The sequence below is a fragment of the Leptodactylus fuscus genome, chromosome 4 (genome assembly GCF_031893055.1).
Source record: "Leptodactylus fuscus isolate aLepFus1 chromosome 4, aLepFus1.hap2, whole genome shotgun sequence".
Classification (NCBI taxonomy): Eukaryota; Metazoa; Chordata; class Amphibia; order Anura; family Leptodactylidae; genus Leptodactylus; species Leptodactylus fuscus.
Window position 1 is genome coordinate 74,765,270 of NC_134268.1, and position 24,693 is coordinate 74,789,962.

Consider the following 24,693-nt stretch of genomic DNA (forward strand, 5'->3'; position numbering starts at 1 on the left):
TACTCCAACGATTTTAAGCGGCTTCTGCGGCCAAGACTCCAAAGCAAGTGTGAATCCAGCTTAGATGTATGACCGCTCACATGAGAAAAAGGAGTGTTAGTAAATATTTGTCAGATTCTCTCAGCTAGCATCTCTCCTGTGATAAGTCTAAGGATCTCTCTCATTACACCCGTCTCAGTACATCACTGCACTGTGGATGGCAGGGCGCCAGCCACAACATGGCCTCCCCTACAGCTGTGAGTGATCATAGGAGTCTGTATCGCACTCTATCAGGGAAAAAAAAAAAAAACTCTTCCACAAACTAGAGGCTAAAGTGTACCTGGCCATCTGTCTCCGCCTCATGCACGCTCAGCGCAGACCAGATGCTTATACTTTCCTATGATTTGTCTCCACAAAAATGGAGTCGGCACTTAAAAAATAGAGACGCATTTCCCAGACACGTATTTACTCTGTCAGTGTCCTGTTGTAAGAACTACATCCTACGCGGCTTCCTGTTGAGTACTGAGTCCAGGAGGAAGAGGAAGAAGGACGCATAGTGACAGAGCGAGGCGGAGGAGGAGGACACAGGTGAGGAGGGCTGTGTGCGCTGGCCACTCGGCGCTACCTGTCAGGTGCTGCAGCTTCTGTATTCATCCGCGTCACCATCTGTATGTTATGGCCACATTCCTGCAGCTCTGTCTGTATACATGGCTGTGCTGTATGGATACTGGCTGTGTATGGGACCTATAGGCTTGTCATAGGATTCTATACTGTCCTAGCTGTCATGTAGCGGATACCTGTTCTGTATTTGTGTCCCTCACATAGTCTCTCTGTATAGGTAGTGGTGTGCACATGTTAATGAGAGGTCTCTATGATAATCTATACTGTCTACTCCCTATAGATTGTTTGTCTTGTGTATTCAGTGCTGTTGATGTGACTGTATAGTGTAGCAGCTCTCGGCCATATCCGATGTCTCTTTTGTAAAGTTGGGCTGGACATCCCAGTAACTTGTCAGATTTATGGGATGTCCGGAACTCTGGGCAGATTTTATTCACTTCTAATAAGACTTGATCTAATCTGACTCCTCCTGTGGTAGATCCAACACACTGCAATAAATAGTGGTCAGTATAATACTCTGTGTGTAATAATACATAATATTTACTGTATAGTGTTGTGGATTGTGTATATTTATAGTATATAATATGTTGTGGATTATGTGTGTATATATATTACAGTAATGTTCAGGACACATGATATTTACTATGTATACTGGATAGCAGTAGTGTACACATGATATTTACTATGTATACTGGATAGCAGTAGTGTTGTGGATTGTTTATATACATAGTACAGTAATGTTCAGGGCATGTAACATTTACTGTATACATTATATAGCAGTAATATAGTGGATTGTGTGTGTACATAGTACAGTAATATTCAGTACATATGTTATTTACTATGCAGACTGTATAGCAGTAGTGTTATGGACCATATATATAATTACAGTTAAGTGCAGGGCACACATTTCCTTTGCACATTGTATAGTACAGTAACGTTCAGAGCACATCATATTTACTATGTAGACCAGTAAGGTAGTGGATTATATTTGTACATTGCAAAGCAATAGTAGTAGATAATACATACGTAGTACAGTAAAGTTCAGTGCACATACTATTTACTATGTACACTGTATAGCGGATTCCTCTGCCAGTGAGGAGCTATAGGAGGTAATCTGTGATGAAAGACGGTGATATGGCAGGGTGACTGCTACCTGAAGACTGGCCAGAATAGCGGTAGGTCAGTCACTGAGGATTCCTGAGAAGTGGATGAAGCAAAAAACAAAATAAAGTGTAGAGTAAAAGCTATAAGTAAATGCGACAATTACTTAATCAGATCATAATTTATTTCTGGTTAATATTTTGTTTTTTCAAGAATTCAGATAGTTTTACAATTCTATAATTGTGGGCATTCAGATGCCAGATTAAAATGAAATTTACATCTTATCTTTTAGGCAAGTATGGTTATATATTGTATTATACATAGCTTGCATTTATTTTGATTGTGTTTGTGTGTGTATGTGTGTGTATGTGTGTGTATATATATATATATATATATATATATATATATATATATATATATATATATATATATATATAATGAGGCTAGAGCTACACAATGATTTAGGCCACTAATCTTGTTCAAAAGGATGTCTCAAGTTCTGCCTCTGTGTCAGACAAGTTTATATTAGTAAATCAAAAGATGCTGCTGCACACACTGAGTTGTTGAAGGTGCAAAAAAGTTTATTTATGGGGGGCGGAGCCTGACCGCGCAGTGTGATGGCCGCTTGAATAGTGAGCTCCGTCACAGAGTCCTGTTTGTCCACCTATTTCTCGCTCATATCGGCTACAACATGGTCAAGATCGGAGGTGAAAAGTCCAGAGACCCCCCGGACCCGAAGGGACCCCAGAACCAGCAGTCGGGGATGCATAAACTGTTTAAGAAGCAGCTCACTGCTTCTCCCGCTCGCCCTAGGAAGATGGCGCCGGAAGACACGAGGTGCCAGGATACTCCCGCCCCAGACTCTGATGGTGAGGACTTAATGCCTGATGGAACTCCGGTTCCTATCTCAAGGGGGTATTTGAAGAGGGTCCTCTTCCAAGCCTTAGCTCCGGTTCAATCGGAATTGTCGGCTCTCAGAGCAGACTTTGATCATATCACCAAACGCGTTGATGCTATGGAAACTTGCCAACATGAGGTGCTGCACACCGCCTCCTCTATGTCGGAACGGTTCGAAACTCACGCAGCTCATCTCAACAACTCATACCTCCTTCTAGAAGACCTAGAAAATAGAAATCGCCGCCGCAATATTCGCATCAGGGGATTACCGGAAACTTACCTGCCGGAACAGCTTCCAGGTATTGTCGCAGATGTTTTTGCTATGTTGGTCGGTGCTAAGGAGGCCGCTGTGATGTCTCTTGAACGTGCCCATAGGGCAGTACGCCCACGTCCTAATCCCGATGATCCCCCACGCGACATTATTTGTGCCCTGTTATCTTCGGCTCACACCACGTCCTTGCTCCGTGCTGCCAGAGATAAATCTGATTTGGCCTACGATGGTCATGCTCTGCGGCTCTACCAGGACTTAGCTCCCTCCACGCTCCAGAAGCGCAGAGTCCTCAAGCCTCTCCTGGACCAGCTACGGATCAAGGGATTGAGATATGCGTGGCTGTTCCCCTTTGGACTGGCGATCCTGAAAAATGGCCATAGGTACACTGTTCACTCCCCACAGGATCTGGACCCCTTGTGGGAGATACTTGAAATCCCTCCAATTGCCTTACCCTCGTGGCTACCGGTTCAGGAGGATGTCATTAAAGTCCCTACTCTGCATACTGTCCGCCCGGCTGGCAGACACCGCTCTCCTAAGAAAGGGAAACTCCTGTCGAAACATGTGGAAGCCTCTTTTAACAGTCCCACTGCTGGGATGGATTAACCGCTGGTCCTTTGTTTTTCTGGATTAGACATCCTTTTCGTTTTTCTGGATATGGACACCTACCCTCACCTGTTTTTCTTTAGTCGCCTATGACTTTCTTCCAAGTGATATATGTAGCGTGGCCGCTTGCTGGTTCGGGTGTGTTTACCTGCTTTCTACTATTTTACTGACATTCTGAATGTACTCTGATTTTTCCCCGTTTGGGTACACTGTTTTTGTTTTACATGGAACCGTCAGCTGATTAGTATTGGTTGAGCTTTTGTCCTCTGTGATATACCCCATAACTTGTAGGACATTTCTTTGTATTTGCAGAAATGTGTAAGCCGTGCGACACCTGCTAGCTAGTGGTTGTATGCTGATACCCTTTTCTTTTCCTTTTCTCCTTTTCCCCATTACCCCCCCCCCTCCTCCCTCCCCACCATACCTCTCACTCTCTTTTCTTTCCCCGTCTCCTTTTTTCCTTGCCCTCTTCCCCCCCCTCCCCCCCCTCTTCTTCATCCCCCCCCCCCCCCCCTATTCCCTCCGGCTCCCTACTCTGCTTTACTTGAGATCTTCTTGGCTTGGGGACCTGGTCCCCTACCTTTTCCACTGCATATGTGTGATTCTTCTGGTGACATATGCCGGTCCTACTGTTGTCATTGTTGTTATGCCCTGCTGTTTTCTTTTTCTCCTTAGGTGGACATCGGACCCGTTCAGATCAGGAACCTCTCCTCCCCCACTGTACCATTGTACCACTGTTTTGTTCCATTGCTACATTGTTAAACTAATACATTGCTTTACTTTTACGTTGCCGTGATACCTCTATTGTATTATTGCTCTGACTTCATAACACCCGTGAACGGCGGTATTGTTCTGCTCAGTGTTGTATAGGAACATTTTTCTCAGGTAGTTGTGCACAGGAGCTCTGTGTTCTCTTTCTCTCTCTGGGCTACTTCTCCTCTAACTTCTTTATCTAGCTACTTCCTTCTATTGCCTCCTCTCTACTCTACTCTCTTGCTTTTCCTACCTTCTCCGCCTCTTTCCCTTGGGTACTTCTCCCCCCTTCTTTCCCACCTGCTCTGCCTTTCCCCCCCCCCCTCCCCCCCCTTGCTAGGTCTAATGGCTTCGCTGCATTGCCTGTCGTATAATATTAAGGGTCTAAATTCGCCCCATAAAAGGAGACATGCTCTGCTTTTCTTCCGTAAACATAAGGCAGATATTATCTTTCTTCAGGAAACCCATTTTAAAGGCCAACAGATACCTGTGTTCCCGAAATCGCATTTTTCTCAATGTTTTCATAATCCACATCCCTCTTCTGCGTCCAAAGGGGTGTCTACGTTGATTCACAGAGATGTACCATTCGTGTGCACCCAACAGTATACAGATCCCGAAGGAAGAATTCTATTACTTAAAGGGACTCTAGCATCTGAACGCTACACCTTCGCCAATTTGTATGCCCCGAACACGGGTCAAGTGGCCTGGCTGCTTGCTGCACTGGACACGCTTAAATTGTTTGCGGAAGGAGTTATTATCCTCGGCGGTGATCTCAATATGCCGCTTAACTATGCTCTAGACTCTTCATCCTCTCACCAAGCCATCTCCCAGAGGGCGCTCCGTAGAGTGTTATCCGCATTACAGGATTTACATTTACTTGATGTGTGGCGCTTACAACACCCCTCAGATCAGGACTATTCTTTTTACTCTATACCTAGTGCCACCTACCACAGACTGGACTACATCTTCATGTCTCAGCAGCTTCTCCCACAAGTGCAGACCACTTCTATCGGATCTTTCACAATCTCTGATCACGCACCAGTTCACGCCATACTGCAATTGACCCAGATACCTAAACCCTCTTGGACCTGGCGCTTAAATGAGACGCTGCTGAGCTCTGAGGAGGATGTTAACTTTTTACTGGGCCACCTGGATACCTTTTTCTCAACAAATTCGACTCCTGATGTAAGCTTTCCCATTGTGTGGGAAACTCATAAGGCCTATATGAGGGGTGTCCTAATAGCTCTCGCATCCAAGGTAAAGAGGCAAAGGCAGAAAGAGATAGATGAACTGCTTTCTCGTATCTCTGTATTAGAACGGACTCACAAGAAATCATTACTTGTCGCACAGTTGGCTGAACTCACGATGTTACGGAATAAGCTGTTGGATGTACTGAATCAGAGCGCTGCTAAGCAACACATGCATTTCCGAAAACTAATATATGCCCACGGCGACAAGGGGGGAAGACTGATGTCCCGACTCATTAAGAAAGAACAGGCTAAATCCTTCATATCAAGTATCCAGGATGCTTCTGGATCAGTGCACACCTCTACGGACGCTATCTCCTCTAAGTTTGTTGCCTTTTTCTCGGAGTTGTACAATCTTGGTTTTGACTCGGACACTACCCCAGACAAACTTCTGGCTATCAGGAAATTCCTAGATGACCTGTCCTTGCCCTCACTACAGAAAGACTCTGAGCACTCTCTACTGGTCCCGGTATCTCGGGAGGAAGTGGAAGACGTATTGCGCAGCATGCCGACGGGTAAGAGCCCTGGTCCGGATGGACTCCCTTTATATTACTATACCAAGCTGTCTAAGTCTCTTCTGCCGCAACTTACTCTTCTTTGCAACTCATCGTTGACTGGCGGATCTCTCCCTCGTCAGTCGTTAGAAGCCCACATAGTACTTATTCCAAAAGAGGGAAGGGATCATACCCAATGCAGTAACTACCGCCCCATCTCCCTCCTCAACTTAGATGTTAAAATTTGGGCGAAAATTTTGGCCAAGCGCTTACAGCCGTTTGTGCCGCAGCTGGTCCACGAAGAGCAATCTGGTTTTGTCTTGGGCAGGGAGGGGAGGCATAATACGGCAAAATTGCTACCATTGATTCATCTGGCCCGTACCCGTAAAATCCCTTTGGTCTTATTAGGCGTAGACGCCGAAAAGGCCTTTGATAGGGTGTCATGGACATTTCTGGTAGAGGCCCTACGGCGTTTTGCACTGCCGGATCAGTTTATCACAGCAATACTGACCCTATATGACCGTCCCACGGCTAAATTGAAAATAAATGGGGTGCTCTCTGACTACTTTCCCATATCAAATGGTACCCGTCAGGGTTGCCCCCTGTCCCCGACCCTTTTTGTCTTAGCATTGGAGTCCCTGCTGCAGGCGGCTAGACAGGATAGTGTAGTGCAGGGCGTTCACTCTAAAGGCATGCTGCTGCAATCGACGGCGTATGCGGATGATATTCTGTTCGTGCTATCGAATCCGACAGAAGGCCTTCCGGCTCTTATAAATCTCATGACTGCATATGGGGACCTGTCTGGCTTTAAAGCAAACTTCTCGAAATCTGAGATCCTGAATGTGTCTCTCCCTCCTGCGACTGTTACCGCCTTAAAGGGCGCGACACCTTTTCAATGGTCAACCAAGCCGCTGAAGTATTTGGGCATATATCTGACGCCTCATTTGGATGCTTTATACAACGTGAATTTTCCCCCTCTGCTTGCCGAGCTGAAACGTTTACTAACAGAATATGACAGCCTTCCCCTGTCGTGGTTTGGGAGGAAGAACCTTCTAAAAACTTACCTGTTCCCTAAGATTCTTTATCGAATGGCCATGCTGCCCATCTCTCTCCCTACTACATTCTTTGCTTCTCTCAGGAGTCTATTTACGAGATTTATTTGGCGCAATAAAACTCCGAGAATCTCCTGGCAGCAATTGACTAAAAGGAAAGCTCAAGGTGGAATTGGCCTGCTAGATGCTCAGAACTATCACACTGCTATACGCTTGTCCTGGTGGTCGGAACTGGCTTTCCCACTCAATTCTCTGTTGCCTGCTGCCCTCCTTCAAGATGCTATGCAGACCCCGCTGGAAGCAGCTCTTTGGTTCCCACGCTCTTTCCGGACGCCGACAGTGTCCTCCTGCCCATTGCTGTTTGATTCGGTTCGTTCATGGTCTGGCCTTTTGGACGATCTTCTCCCGCAGCCCTCCCCGTTCCTACCGCTTCACCTTACTACCCACTTGACAGATGTTTCCCCGGGAGTTTTCATGGATTTTTGGTCTAACTTTCGCGGTACACTCCTTAAAGATGTTACAACTTCAACAGGTCTGATGTCGGCAGACGATGTGTGCTCCCTGGTCCCGGACAAGTCTTTTACTTTTCTTCACAAGCAACACATGACTGCAATATTTGATAAGCTTCTTCGCAAACACTCGCTCAGATGCGACCTAACGGAATGTGAGAAGCTGCTCCTGTCCAAGACACGTATGTTGCGGAAAATTTCGCATTATTTTGCACACTTTGTTGATCCACGTCAACCCTGCCGGCCGAAATATGTGACTGACTGGGAAACTGAACTCCAGATTTCGTTATCTGATGACGAAGTAGAGCTGATTTTATCCAGGTCGCATGGCTTTTCCCCCTGTATACGGTTGCAGGAGAATAATTATAAATTGGTCACACGCTGGTACAGGACTCCCACCTGGCTGCACAGTAAGGGACTATATTCCTCGGATCAATGCTGGAGATGTCAGTCAGCCGCTGGCACTTACCTACACATTTGGTGGTCATGTCCGGTGCTACAGAACTTCTGGCTTCAAGTGACAGATGTGGTTCGCGCAGTCAGTTATCCCTACTTCCAGCTTACCCCTGAGACTCTGTTCCTGTTCCTACCATCTGGTGATTATAAGCCTGAATCCAACAGATTGGTTACTCACCTGCTTGCTGCTGCCAAGTCATTAATCCCTTTGTACTGGATGAATCCCTCTGCCCCTCCGTTTTCCCTTTGGGTTGAAAAAGTGAATCAGATTTCCCGCTTCGAAGAACTTATGGCCTGGTCCAATAGGTCTCATGAACGATATGTGAAAACGTGGACACCCTGGCTCCTGCATAAACATTAGACCTGGTCTCTCCCATAACTCTTTCCCTCCATCATCCCCTTCTTCTTGTCCCTCTTTTCTACCTTCTTGTTCTTTTACTGTTTCTACCCTGCTTTTCTTTACGCTTCCTACTCATTTCTCTCACATCATCTTGCTACTTCGGTAGCTTCTTCGTTGCGCTTTTTACCTGATGCATGACATTCCCATCTTTGCTTGATAGTGTCGCTATACAATAATTCCGCACGTTCTTTATGGTACATAGTGATATACTCTCCTGTTTGCTATTTGCCTAGTTTTACTTATCTGTCTTTGCGCACATGCGCAATTTCATATGCTACTGGTTCAATATTTCTCTCTGTTGTGTTCTTTTAAAAATTTTCAAAAACCAATAAACGTTTGAATTGAAAAAAAAAAAAAAAAAAGTTTATTTACATGAACCTGACAATCGTTGTGCCATGGGCATATCGCAATAAGCAAAAAAGGGAAAGCAATAGATCAAAATATATATTTTGATCTACTGCTTTCCCTTTTTTGCTTATTGCGATATGCTCATGGCACAACGATTGTCAAGTTCATGTAAATAAACTTTTTTGCACCTTCAACAACTCAGTGTGTGCAGCAGCATCTTTTGATTGATTGCTGGTGGGTCGAAGGATCCATTACTGCTAGCACCACGCTACAGATTATTTTTGAGTGTGCGGCACCATTGCCTTCCGTGCCTTAAGTTTATATTACTGACATCAAACTTTGCTGTGCTTGACCCGACAACTCCACCATGAGCAGAAACTTGCCTTTGAGGTTACAGTGTAAAAAAAAAAATTATCTTTTTTTTTTTCTTGGCAGGATTTGTGACATTTAATAAATTTTGTGACATATTTAGATTTGGCTTCTTTCTGTGACATCCTGTTTGTCTTTATCCTTTCTTGTTTCTTTGAGAACTGGAATCTGTAGACTGTTTTCACTAAATTACCGTATATTACAAAACGTATTAATAGTAGAAATGCTGCCAGAAAGTTTAGTTATGAAGCTGCTATTCATATTGCATGCTACTTAGTAGTTTTACATGGCCCTGATATTAGGTATATGCAATAAGTTTATTTTGTAAAGTTGTTTAATAGGTATATTTAGGAACCCAGAAACAGGCAGACATTAGGAGCCAAGTAGTTCGTGGTCCAAGAATTGTTCTGCTGGTGTTTAACTTTTTGGAGGATTATGATTCTGGGAGTCCAGGCCTTGGGACGGGGTTCAGTCCAGGAAATATGGTAGATATATGCTCCGTATTTTCTGGGCAAAATTTGCTTGTGTAAAGAATTTCATAGGAAGGAATCTTTCAAAACCTTTAATAAATATTTTTGTCTTTGCTGGTTGCTAATGTGTGGTTATTTGTGCCAAGGTTTTTGTTTGGAAACCAGTGCCATTTTCAACATGACTAGATTCAGACATGCAGGGCATTAGTACCTTGTGTAACACTAGTACTTTTGGACACTATGGGACTCTACAGCTACATTCAGATAGTACCCAACCCATTTCACAAATTCCTCGAACTATAGGAACACATTTTTTAGCATTAGCTTGCTGTCTAGGCTTTGCCTTCATATGTTTTTGTCCTGTTTACCCTCTTCATTCTAGGATCTGGTGATATAGATGACTAATGTATCTATTTTCTTATATGGCTGTTTGGGGTAATACTCTATGCTTATCTATGTATAGTGAGTATACTGTGGTGTATACCATTCATGCAGGGGGTTGGGGGCTTGGGGCCTATCCTGGCTCAGGGGCCCTCTGTGAAATTCAGCTGCTCCTCTACTTGCCTGCTCCTGCACTGCTTTTTTCTCTTATGTGATATTGAATATCTGGCAGGCACGTCTTTTTATCTGTCAGAATTAGTATTTTTCTTCTGACTTTAAGCCAGCAGTATAAGTTGTTTTGAGACAGATCTGAAAACCTACTGTATAGAATTATGTTTCTAAATCATCTAGCTCAGAATATGATAAGGTTATATTCCCACGCAATAGATTTGTTACAGAAATCTATGAGACTGAATATTAGTGCCATTTATCAGAATGGAGTTGCTTTGGCAGTAATGGTGCATTTCTGCAAACACCTTTACCTGAATTCCCATCAAAAGTTTAGTTTAGAAGACATATTGAGGCAAACTTATTACAATGGTCTAGGAACAAATCTGTCTTGCTTTTAGATGGTTTGATTAAGTCTATCCCATTGAGTTTGTGCACACTGTCTGATAGTCATGTAAAAGTAGCTGATCATAATGCCAAACATTATTTTCTCCTGACCAATGACTGAAAATTACCAACATGTTCATTCACAGTATTTTTTTCATAACATATTTTCAGGATTGGCTGCTTTTTGCTGTGATTTCCAAGTCGCTGGTTTGAGTCTCGACCTATAGTGAGATACACATTGCACTTTTTTTTCCCTGCAGCATATGGATGATATTTATTTAAAGAGGACCTTTCACCACTTCCAACCAATTCAAGCTCTTAGCATCTGTTAATAGGCACGCCAGGAGACGCCAAAAGTGCTAGCATTGATTTCTTGGGAATGGTGGGGCTAGAGGAAAAAAAAAAAATCATACTGTGCCAGAATCAGCAGAGCAGTAACTATTAAATGATGCAAAGAGATGGACTTGTTGGAGGTGATGAAAGGTCCTCTTTTAATCGTATCTACTGCACTCCTAGTGTACATCGTATTGGGTCATCCCCCAACTATGATTTCACAGTGAATAACCCACTGTGAGCGGTTGCCTATTTGAGCTGCTAGGATCTTTATTTTTAACTAGAGGTAGGAAGAAGCTGGGATTAGTGAGCAAAATGAAACAAGCAGAGCCTGCTCTTACAGTGATGTTAGGCTGTACAACAATTTGTCATCAGTTATGAAACATTAGCTTTATTTCTGCTTCTGAGGGATGTCCTCAGTTTATGATCTTTGTGGAATTAATGGGGTTGTCTGGATTGGGTTTTTTTTAACCACTTTTTTCTTCTTACTGTGAACTGGTACAGATTTCATTCTGGGGGTATGGACAGTATGAGGATTCTCATATTGTATCATCGAACACAGGTGATATCAAGATCACCATAACAAATTACCAGTATATTCTTGATCACATTTTTTAAAAAGTCTTAATGGTATTAATGGGTTAATAAATGCACCCAAATACCTTTATCAGTGTTTTGAATGATTTCTGGGTTTCTGTGGGAACTCCTGGTTTCCTCTACATTTGTTTACATGGTAAAGTTTCCTGCTCTCTTATTCTACAACTACCATGATTCACTGCTCTTCACTCAGATCCCCCCTCTCACTTTCTCTCACACCCCCTCCCTGTTTTCATAGCTAGATTGTGGTTTACTAGCCCTACCTACCTCAGCCCAGCACCCACCCCATCATACTTACCTGTCCTCCTGCCTGGACCTTCTGGGCACAAGAGGTCCTCTGACTTTCTCCTCTTCTTGTCTGCCGGCGCCTTTGCAATAGAGCAGGAGTGCACGACTCTATTGCGCAGGCACTGTCAGAAGTGAAGGAACTGGTCTTGCGATGCCCAGAAGATCAAGGCATGAAGACAGGTAAGTATGGTGGGGTAGTATTGGTTATGTTCTGTTTCTGGAAATGGGGAAACGGAACGTCACCGGAAAATAGAAAATGTGCCTGGGGTGCAGCGCCCCGGAGATCTGGGCATATATATACATTTTTGATAAATTTAGTTAGTTAGGTGGGAGGGAGGATGTTTAGTTTAGTATAAAATTTATCATTTTATCTCGGACAACCCCTTTAATATCTAATCTGGTCATACCAAGTCAAGGGGATGATCTGTGCCTGCTTTCTACATACAAATGTATTGCATTGGACAAAGCAAATGGCTTGATATCTCCTTTTTTTTAAATCTGTTACAGCAAGCTGATCATAGCCCATATCCAGTGACCTAGTTATCGCAAGGTTTAACATGGTCAAATGTGCATATTTTAGCTATAGAGAATGTGAACATCTGGCAGGCGCCCATCGCACCAGTGTACCAATGTATTATGACCTTAACTAGAGCTGTGACCTCATCATAGGGAGAAATCCATCCAGCAGTTTCCAATTTTTGGGTAAAGGTGTTTTGTGGGGATGTCACAACTCCATTGTACAGTGTGGCATAGGAAGGCGGTAGCCAATAGGTAACTTGCAATCTTTTTGGCCATACCAGTATTTCCCATCCTACTTCAGCTAAAACTGGAATTAGATCCAATAAAAGGAGAGAAATAGAAATTCATACTCTTAAAGATAAAGCTAAGATGAGCTAAAGATAAGTTCACACTGAGTATTCAGTCTCAAAATTAGCTGTAAATTTTATCTGGGACTTTCCTCCCATTGTTTTCAGAAATAAGTGTCCTGCTCAGTCTTGCTGTGGATTCTTCATCTGGTTCAGCTATTGAACGTTCAGTTCAGGACACCCCTCAGATTAGCTCCATTTTACCTGAGGATAATAGGAGAACACAGGACTGGGAAGTAGTAAGGAATAAGAGGAAAAAGACCACCTCAAATTCCTCTTCACTTTCTGCTGGTTGTGAGCCCAGCCTTAACCTGCATTTCTATAAACAGGGCTAAAAGCAGTTTAGGTGAGCAGCTAAGGGTGTGTTTGTCATTTGGTGAATGTATACATATTAGGGGGCGTCCACACTACCGTCGGTGTCCGACAGGTAGTGTCTGCTCCTAGTGTCCGCTCAAAATCTGGCACGGACATTAGGAGCGGACAAAAAGAACCCTATATGTCGGGTTTTTCTGTCCACTTGAGAAGTCGGACATCTTCACTTGCGGACAGGGAAGGAAGGGCACGGAGTGCAAAAGAACGCACCCGATGCCCATTTAAGTGAATGACAGGTGTTACGGACACAGCTAGTGTCCGCTCCTAATGTCCGTGCCAGATTTTGAGCGGACACTACCTGTTGGACACCGACGGTAGTGTGAACGCCCCCTTAGAAAGTTCTTCTCCCTGCTCCCCCTATTGGTGTGTTGATATCTATGACCCATAGTCCTTCATTTCCAAACATCTGCTGTTGATGGAGAGTTGGAATATATCCAAACACATTAGAGGGTCAGCCAGACCCACCCAAATCAGTGGCTTTAACTAGTGTTTAAAGGGGTTGTCCCATCACAAGGATCCTATCTATACTGCTTGTTAATGTGGATGTAAGACTTTTCCTAAATACATTGCTTCAGCAAAACTGCTTTTTGTCCACTATCTTACTTTATTCAATTCTTTGTGGCCACAGCCCTGACTTGTCTGCTCATGAGTCAAGTGATGTATCTGCTGCTCTCAGGGGGGAGCGAGGAGGGGCTAAGTGCAGGGAGCGAGCCTGTGTATCTAGCTATTCCTGTGTCTACACCACGTGACCTAGCTTCCTGCACTCAGATAGAGTAGAGGAGCTGCTTTCATTTCTTCTGTTCTCCCAGTTATCAGGCTAGCTAACTCATTTGTGTTCATTATTAGAGATGAGCGAACAGTGTTCTATCGAACTCATGTTCGATCGGATATTAGGCTGTTCGGCATGTTCGAATCGAATCGAACACCGCGTGGTAAAGTGCGCCATTACTCGATTCCCCTCCCACCTTCCCTGGCGCCTTTTTTGCTCCAATAACAGCGCAGGGTAGGTGGGACAGGAACTACGACACCGGTGACGTTGAGAAAAGTAGGCAAAACCCATTGGCTGCCGAAAACATGTGACCTCTAATTTAAAAGAACAGCGCCGCCCAGGTTCGCGTCATTCTGAGCTTGCAATTCACCGAGGACGGAGGTTTCCGTCCAGCTAGCTAGGGCTTAGATTCTGGGTAGGCAGGGACAGGCTAGGATAGGAAGGAGAAGACAACCACAACAGCTCTTGTAAGAGCTAAATTCCAGGGAGAAGCTTGTCAGTGTAACGTGGCACTGACGGGCTCAATCGCCGCAACCCAGCTTTCCCAGGATCCTGAATGGAATACACTGTCAGTGTATTCCCGTATACCCGATATATACCCCGATACCCGTTCCAACGGTGTGCCCCCCCACCTTCACCCCAGAAATACCCTGCAAGTCCCCTAGCAATAGAATTGGGGCTATATACACCCACAATTTTTACTACTGGTATACAGTGCCATTGTCTGACTGGGAATTCAAAGAATATATTGGGGTTATAAATACCCTCATTTCTTGCTACTGCCATATAGTGCCAGTTTCTGACTGGGAATTCAAAGAATATATTGGGGTTACGTGCACCCACAATTTTTACTACTGGTATACAGTGCCATTGTCTGACTGGGAATTCAAAGAATATATTGGGAATACAAATACCCTCATTTCTTGCTACTGCCATATAGTGCCAGTGTCTGACTGGGAATTCAAAGAATATATTGGGGTTACGTGCACCCACAATTTTTACTACTGGTATACAGTGCCATTGTCTGACTGGGAATTCAAAGAATATATTGGGAATACAAATACCCTCATTTCTTGCTACTGCCATATAGTGCCAGTGTCTGACTGGGAATTCAAAGAATATATTGGGGTTACGTGCACCCACAATTTTTACTACTGGTATACAGTGCCATTGTCTGACTGGGAATTCAAAGAATATATTGGGAATACAAATACCCTCATTTCTTGCTACTGCCATATAGTGCCAGTTTCTGACTGGTAATTCAAAGAATATATTGGGGTTACGTGCACCCACAATTTTTACTACTGGTATACAGTGCCATTGTCTGACTGGGAATTCAAAGAATATATTGGGGTTATAAATACCCTCATTTCTTGCTACTGCCATATAGTGCCAGTGTCTGACTGGTAATTCAAAGAATATATTGGGGTTACGTGCACCCACAATTTTTACTACTGGTATACAGTGCCATTGTCTGACTGGGAATTCAAAGAATATATTGGGAATACAAATACCCTCATTTCTTGCTACTGCCATATAGTGCCAGTGTCTGACTGGGAATTCAAAGAATATATTGGGGTTACGTGCACCCACAATTTTTACTACTGGTATACAGTGCCATTGTCTGACTGGGAATTCAAAGAATATATTGGGAATACAAATACCCTCATTTCTTGCTACTGCCATATAGTGCCAGTTTCTGACTGGTAATTCAAAGAATATATTGGGGTTACGTGCACCCACAATTTTTACTACTGGTATACAGTGCCATTGTCTGACTGGGAATTCAAAGAATATATTGGGAATACAAATACCCTCATTTCTTGCTACTGCCATATAGTGCCAGTGTCTGACTGGGAATTCAAAGAATATATTGGGGTTACGTGCACCCACAATTTTTACTACTGGTATACAGTGCCATTGTCTGACTGGGAATTCAAAGAATATATTGGGAATACAAATACCCTCATTTCTTGCTACTGCCATATAGTGCCAGTTTCTGACTGGTAATTCAAAGAATATATTGGGGTTACGTGCACCCACAATTTTTACTACTGGTATACAGTGCCATTGTCTGACTGGGAATTCAAAGAATATATTGGGGTTATAAATACCCTCATTTCTTGCTACTGCCATATAGTGCCAGTGTCTGACTGGTAATTCAAAGAATATATTGGGGTTACGTGCACCCACAATTTTTACTACTGGTATACAGTGCCATTGTCTGACTGGGAATTCAAAGAATATATTGGGAATACAAATACCCTCATTTCTTGCTACTGCCATATAGTGCCAGTGTCTGACTGGGAATTCAAAGAATATATTGGGGTTACGTGCACCCACAATTTTTACTACTGGTATACAGTGCCATTGTCTGACTGGGAATTCAAAGAATATATTGGGAATACAAATACCCTCATTTCTTGCTACTGCCATATAGTGCCAGTTTCTGACTGGTAATTCAAAGAATATATTGGGGTTACGTGCACCCACAATTTTTACTACTGGTATACAGTGCCATTGTCTGACTGGGAATTCAAAGAATATATTGGGAATACAAATACCCTCATTTCTTGCTACTGCCATATAGTGCCAGTGTCTGACTGGGAATTCAAAGAATATATTGGGGTTACGTGCACCCACAATTTTTACTACTGGTATACAGTGCCATTGTCTGACTGGGAATTCAAAGAATATATTGGGAATACAAATACCCTCATTTCTTGCTACTGCCATATAGTGCCAGTTTCTGACTGGTAATTCAAAGAATATATTGGGGTTACGTGCACCCACAATTTTTACTACTGGTATACAGTGCCATTGTCTGACTGGGAATTCAAAGAATATATTGGGGTTATAAATACCCTCATTTCTTGCTACTGCCATATAGTGCCAGTGTCTGACTGGTAATTCAAAGAATATATTGGGGTTACGTGCACCCACAATTTTTACTACTGGTATACAGTGCCATTGTCTGACTGGGAATTCAAAGAATATATTGGGAATACAAATACCCTCATTTCTTGCTACTGCCATATAGTGCCAGTGTCTGACTGGGAATTCAAAGAATATATTGGGGTTACGTGCACCCACAATTTTTACTACTGGTATACAGTGCCATTGTCTGACTGGGAATTCAAAGAATATATTGGGAATACAAATACCCTCATTTCTTGCTACTGCCATATAGTGCCAGTTTCTGACTGGTAATTCAAAGAATATATTGGGGTTACGTGCACCCACAATTTTTACTACTGGTATACAGTGCCATTGTCTGACTGGGAATTCAAAGAATATATTGGGAATACAAATACCCTCATTTCTTGCTACTGCCATATAGTGCCAGTGTCTGACTGGGAATTCAAAGAATATATTGGGGTTACGTGCACCCACAATTTTTACTACTGGTATACAGTGCCATTGTCTGACTGGGAATTCAAAGAATATATTGGGGTTATAAATACCCTCATTTCTTGCTACTGCCATATAGTGCCAGTTTCTGACTGGTAATTCAAAGAATATATTGGGGTTACGTGCACCCACAATTTTTACTACTGGTATACAGTGCCATTGTCTGACTGGGAATTCAAAGAATATATTGGGAATACAAATACCCTCATTTCTTGCTACTGCCATATAGTGCCAGTTTCTGACTGGTAATTCAAAGAATATGTTGGGGTTACGTGCACCCACAATTTTTACTACTGGTATACAGTGCCATTGTCTGACTGGGAATTCAAAGAATATATTGGGAATACAAATACCCTCATTTCTTGCTACTGCCATATAGTGCCAGTGTCTGACTGGGAATTCAAAGAATATATTGGGGTTACGTGCACCCACAATTTTTACTACTGGTATACAGTGCCATTGTCTGACTGGGAATTCAAAGAATATATTGGGGTTATAAATACCATCATTTCTTGCTACTGCCATATAGTGCCAGTTTCTGACTGGTAATTCAAAGAATATATTGTGGTTACGTGCACCCACAATTTTTACTACTGGTATACAGTGCCATTGTCTGACTGGGAATTCAAAGAATATATTGGGAATACAAATACCCTCATTTCTTGCTACTGCCATATAGTGCCAGTTTCTGACTGGTAATTCAAAGAATATATTGGGGTTACGTGCACCCACAATTTTTACTACTGGTATACAGTGCCATTGTCTGACTGGGAATTCAAAGAATATATTGGGAATACAAATACCCTCATTTCTTGCTACTGCCATATAGTGCCAGTGTCTGACTGGGAATTCAAAGAATATATTGGGGTTACGTGCACCCACAATTTTTACTACTGGTATACAGTGCCATTGTCTGACTGGGAATTCAAAGAATATATTGGGAATACAAATACCCTCATTTCTTGCTACTGCCATATAGTGCCAGTTTCTGACTGGTAATTCAAAGAATATATTGGGGTTACGTGCACCCACAATTTTTACTACTGGTATACAGTGCCATTGTCTGACTGGGAATTCAAAGAATATATTGGGAATACAAATACCCTCATTTCTTGCTACTGCCATATAGTGCCAGTGTCTGACTGGGAATTCAAAGAATATATTGGGGTTACGTGCACCCACAATTTTTACTACTGGTATACAGTGCCATTGTCTGACTGGGAATTCAAAGAATATATTGGGGTTATAAATACCCTCATTTCTTGCTACTGCCATATAGTGCCAGTTTCTGACTGGTAATTCAAAGAATATATTGTGGTTACGTGCACCCACAATTTTTACTACTGGTATACAGTGCCATTGTCTGACTGGGAATTCAAAGAATATATTGGGAATACAAATACCCTCATTTCTTGCTACTGCCATATAGTGCCAGTTTCTGACTGGTAATTCAAAGAATATATTGTGGTTACGTGCACCCACAATTTTTACTACTGGTATACAGTGCCATTGTCTGACTGGGAATTCAAAGAATATATTGGGAATACAAATACCCTCATTTCTTGCTACTGCCATATAGTGCCAGTGTCTGACTGGTAATTCAAAGAATATATTGGGGTTACGTGCACCCACAATTTTTACTACTGGTATACAGTGCCATTGTCTGACTGGGAATTCAAAGAATATATTGGGGTTATAAATACCCTCATTTCTTGCTACTGCCATATAGTGCCAGTTTCTGACTGGTAATTCAAAGAATATATTGGGGTTACGTGCACCCACAATTTTTACTACTGGTATACAGTGCCATTGTCTGACTGGGAATTCAAAGAATATATTGGGAATACAAATACCCTCATTTCTTGCTACTGCCATATAGTGCCAGTGTCTGACTGGGAATTCAAAGAATATATTGGGGTTACGTGCACCCACAATTTTTACTACTGGTATACAGTGCCATTGTCTGACTGGGAATTCAAAGAATATATTGGGAATACAAATACCCTCATTTCTTGCTACTGCCATATAGTGCCAGTGTCTGACTGGTAATTCAAAGAATATATTGGGGTTACGTGCACCCACAATTTTTACTACTGGTATACAGTGCCATTGTCTGACTGGGAATTCAAAGAATATATTGGGAATACAAATACCCTCATTTCTTGCTACTGCCATATAGTGCCAGTTTCTGACTGGTAATTCAAAGAATATATTGGGGTTACGTGCACCCACAATTTTTACTACTGGTATACAGTGCCAATTTCTAACTAGGAATTCAAAATGCGCAAGGCTCCCGGAAAGGGACGTGGACGAGGCCGTGGGCGAGGTCGGGGGAATGGTTCTGGGGAGCAAGGTAGCAGTGAAGCCACAGGGCGTCCCGTGCCTACTCCTGTGGGGCAGCAAGCATTGCGCCACTCCACAGTGCCAGGGTTGCTTGCCACATTAACTAAACTGCAGGGTACAAACCTTAGTAGGCCCGAGAACCAGGAACAGGTCTTGCAATGGCTGTCAGAGAACGCTTACAGCACATTGTCCAGCAGCCAGTCAGACTCTGCCTCCTCTCCTCCTATTACCCAACAGTCTTGTCTTCCTTCCTCCCAAAATTCCGAAGCTTTACAGAACAATAACCCAAACTGTCCCTGCTCCCCAGAGCTGTTCTCCGCTCCTTTCATTGTCCCTCAACCTGCCTCTCCACGTCACGATTCCACGAACCTAACAGAGGAGCATCTGTGTCCAGATGCTCAAACACTAGAGTCTCCTCCATCTCCGTTCGATTTGGTGGTGGATGACCAGCAACCCACCCTCATCGACGATGATGTGACGCAGTTGCCGTCAGGGCATCCAGTTGACCGGCGCATTGTGCGGGAGGAGGAGATGAGACAGGAGTTGGAAGAGGAAGTGGTGGATGATGAGGACACTGACCCGACCTGGACAGGGGGGATGTCAAGCGGGGAAAGTAGTGTGGATGTTGAGGCAGGTGCAGCACCAAAAAGGGTAGCTAGAGGCAGAGGCAGAGGTCAGCAGCTTAGGCGAAGCCAGGCCACACCCGGAATCTCCCAAGATGTTCCAGTTCGTACCCAGCCCCGAAAAACTCCCACCTCGAGGGCACGTTTCTCGAAGGTGTGGAGTTTTTTCAAGGAATGCGCCGAGGACAGATATAGTGTTGTCTGCACAATTTGCCTCTCGAAATTGATTAGGGGCTCTGAGAAGAGCAACCTGTCCACCACTTCAATGCGCCGTCATTTGGAATCCAAGCACTGGAATCAGTGGCAGGCAGCAACGGCAGGACAAAGGCCGCCTGCCGTTCACGCCACTGCCACTGCCTCTGCCACTGCCTCTGCCACTGCCACTGCTGACTGTGCTGGCGATGCACTCCAGAGGACGAGCCAGGACACCACTTCATCTGCCTCCGCCACTTTGTTGACTTCTACCTCATCCTCCCCTGGTCCTGTCTTATCTCCTTCTCCTGCACCATCAAAGGCACCATCAGGCGTTTCTTTACAACAACCCACCATCTCTCAGACATTGGAGCGGCGGCAGAAATACACTGCTAACCACCCACACGCGCAAGCCTTGAACGCCAACATCGCTAAACTGCTGGCCCAGGAGATGTTGGCGTTCCGGCTTGTTGAAACTCCCGCCTTCCTGGACCTGATGGCAACTGCGGCACCTCGCTATGCCGTCCCTAGCCGTCACTACTTCTCCCGGTGTGCCGTCCCCGCCTTGCACCAGCACGTGTCACTCAACATCAGGCGGGCCCTTAGTTCCGCGCTTTGCACAAAGGTCCACTTGACCACCGACGCGTGGACAAGTGCATGCGGACAGGGACGCTACATTTCACTGACGGCACACTGGGTGAATGTAGTTGAGGCTGGGACTGCTTCCCAAACTGGCCCGGTGTACCTCGTCTCCCCGCCTAACATTCCTGGCAGGGACACGAGAAGAACACCCCCCTCCTCCTCCTCCTCTACCGCCTCCTCCTCCGCCACCGCCTCCTCCTCCGCCACCGCCTCCTCCTCCGCCACCGCCTCCTCCTCCGCTGTTAGATTGACCCCAGCTACGAGTTGGAAACGTTGCAGCACTGGCGTTGGTAGACGTCAGCAGGCTGTGCTGAAGCTGATCAGCTTGGGGGACAGACAGCACACTGCCTCCGAGGTGAGGGATGCCCTCCTCGATGAGACGGCAATATGGTTTGAGCCGCTGCACCTGGGCCCAGGCATGGTCGTTTGTGATAACGGCCGGAACCTGGTAGCAGCTCTGGAGCTTGCCGGACTCCAACATGTTCCATGCCTGGCCCACGTCTTCAACCTAGTGGTGCAACGTTTCCTAAAGAGCTACCCCAATGTTCCAGAACTACTGGTGAAAGTGCGGCGCATGTGCGCCCACTTTTGCAAGTCGACAGTAGCCGCTGCTAGCTTAAAATCTCTCCAGCAACGCCTGCATGTGCCACAACACCGGCTTTTGTGCGACGTCCCCACACGCTGGAACTCAACGTTTCAGATGTTGAATAGAGTGGTTGAGCAGCAGAGACCTTTGATGGAATACCAGCTACAAAACCCTAGGGTGCCACAAAGTCAGCTGCCTCAGTTTCATATCCATGAGTGGCCATGGATGAGAGACCTTTGTGACATCCTACGGGTCTTTGAGGAGTCCACAAGGAGGGTGAGCTCTGAGGATGCGATGGTGAGCCTTACAATCCCGCTCTTGTGTGTTCTGAGAGAATCCCTGATTGACATCAGGGATAACTCAGATCACACAGAGGAGTTAGGGATAGCATCCGATCCGTCACAGCTGGAGAGTAGGTCCACACATCTGTCCGCTTCACTGCGTTTAATGGAGGAGGAGGAGGAGGAGGAAGAAGAGTTGTCCGATGATGTGATGGTGATACAGGAGGCTTCCGGGCAACTTCGAATCGTCCCATTGTTGCAGCGCGGATGGGTAGACATGGAGGATGAGGAGGAAATGGAGATTGAACTTTCCGGTGGGGCCAGAGGAGTCATGCCAACTAACACTGTGGCAGACATGGCTGAGTTCATGTTGGGGTGCTTTACAACCGACAAGCGTATTGTCAAAATCATGGAGGACAACCAGTACTGGATCTTTGCTATCCTTGACCCCCGGTATAAAAACAACATCTCGTCTTTTATTCCGGTAGAGGGGAGGGCCAATCGCATCAATGCTTGCCACAGGCAATTGGTGCAGAATATGATGGAGATGTTTCCAGCATGTGACGTTGGCGGCAGGGAGGGCAGTTCCTCCAGTAGGCAACCAAGTTCTCACCGGTCCACACAAACGAGGGGCACACTGTCTAAGGTCTGGGACACCTTGATGGCACCCCCTCGCCAAAGTGCCGCCACGGAGGGTCCTAGTGTCACCAGGCGTGAGAAGTATAGGCGCATGTTGCGGGAATACCTTTCCGACCACAGCCCTGTCCTCTCCGACCCCTCTGCGCCCTACACGTATTGGGTGTCGAAGTTGGACCTGTGGCTTGAACTTGCCCTATATGCCTTGGAGGTGCTGTCCTGTCCTGCCGCCAGCGTCCTATCTGAGAGGGTGTTCAGTGCAGCCGGTGGCATCATCACTGACAAGCGCACCCGTCTGTCAGCTGAGAGTGCCGACCGGCTCACTTTGATAAAAATGAACCACCACTGGATAGAGCCTTCATTTTTGTGCCCACCTGTGTAAAGCACCCCAACATGAAACTCCATGTCTGTACTCAACCTCTCCAATTCCTCCGCATCCTCATACTCATCCACCATAAGCGTTGCACAATTCTGCTAATACTAGGCTCCCTCCAACATGATTTCCCCCAACTCTGCTGGTTAGAGGCTCCCTCCACCCTGATTTCCACCAACTCTGCTGGTTAGAGGCTCCCTCCACCCTGCTTTCCCACAACTCTGCTGGTTAGAGGCTCCCTCCACCATGAATTTGCCCAAACTGGGCTGGTTAGAGGCTCCCTCCACCATGAATTGGTCCAAACTGGGGTTTTTAGAGGCTCCCTCCACCATGAATTTGCCAAAACTGGGCTGTTTAGAGGCTCCCTCCACCATGAATTGGTCCAAATTGGGGTTTTTAGAGGCTCCCTCCACCATGAATTTGCCCAAACTGGGCTGGTTAGAGGCTCCCTCCACCATGAATTGGTCCAAATTGGGGTTTTTAGAGGCTCCCTCCACCATGAATTGGTCTAAACTGGGCTGTTTAGAGGCTCCCTCCACCATGAATTGGTCCAAACTGGGGTTTTTAGAGGCTCCCTCCACCATGAATTGGTCCAAACTGGGCTGGTTAGAGGCTCCCTCCACCATGAATTGGTCCAAACTGGGTTTTTTAGAGGCTCCCTCCACCATGAATTGGTCCAAACTGGGGTTTTTAGAGGCTCCCTCCACCATGAATTGGTCCAAACTGGGGTTTTTAGAGGCTCCCTCCACCATGAATTTGCCCAAACTGGGCTGTTTAGAGGCTCCCTCCACCATGAATTTGCCCAAACTGGGCTGTTTAGAGGCTCCCTCCACCATGAATTTGCCCAAACTGGGCTGGTTAGAGGCTCCCTCCACCATGAATTGGTCCAAACTGGGGTTTTTAGAGGCTCCCTCCACCATGAATTGGTCCAAACTTGGCTGTTTAGAGGCTCCCTCCACCATTAATTGGTCCAAACTGGGCTGGTTAGAGGCTCCCTCCACCATGAATTGGTCCAAACTGGGTTTTTTAGAGGCTCCCTCCACCATGAATTGGTCCAAACTGGGGTTTTTAGAGGCTCCCTCCACCATGAATTGGTCCAAACTGGGCTGTTTAGCGGCTCCCTCCACCATTAATTGGTCCAAACTGGGCTGGTTAGAGGCTCCCTCCACCATGAATTTGCCCAAACTGGGCTGTTTAGAGGCTCCCTCCACTATGAATTTGCCCAAACTGGGCTGGTTAGAGGCTCCCTCCACCATGAATTGGTCCAAACTGGGGTTTTTAGAGGCTCCCTCCACCATGAATTGGTCCAAACTTGGCTGTTTAGAGGCTCCCTCCACCATGAATTGGTCCAAACTGGGGTGGTTAGAGGCTCCCTCCACCATTAATTGGTCCAAACTGGGCTGGTTAGAGGCTCCCTCCACCATTAATTGGTCCAAACTGGGCTGGTTAGAGGCTCCCTCCACCATTAATTGGTCCAAACTGGGCTGGTTAGAGGCTCTCTCCACCATGAATTGGTCCAAACTGGGTTTTTTAGAGGCTCCCTCCACCATGAATTTGCCCAAACTGGGCTGGTTAGAGGCTCCCTCCACCATGAATTGGTCCAAACTGGGTTTTTTAGAGGCTCCCTCCACCATGAATTTGCCCAAACTGGGCTGGTTAGAGGCTCCCTCCACCATGAATTGGTCCAAACTGGGTTTTTTAGAGGCTCCCTCCACCATGAATTTGCCCACACTGGGCTGGTTAGAGGCTCCCTCCACCATGAATTGGTCCAAACTGGGGTTTTTAGAGGCTCCCTCCACCATGAATTTGCCCAAACTGGGGTGTTTAGAGGCTCCCTCCACCATGAATTTGCCCAAACTCTGCTGGTTAGAGGCTCAA

At 45.2% G+C, this 24,693-nt stretch overlaps 1 protein-coding gene across 1 annotated transcript in view; it reads left to right on the top strand.

Annotated features, from left to right (window-relative positions):
* Positions 1–492: 492 nt before the first annotated feature.
* The window catches only part of RALBP1 (ralA binding protein 1), a 47,624-nt gene continuing 23,423 nt past the window's right edge, over positions 493–24,693 (top strand). The window contains exon 1 of the mRNA XM_075270688.1: positions 493–567. The gene's annotated coding sequence lies outside the window, so the exon portion shown is untranslated. The remainder of the gene's footprint in view (positions 568–24,693) is intronic.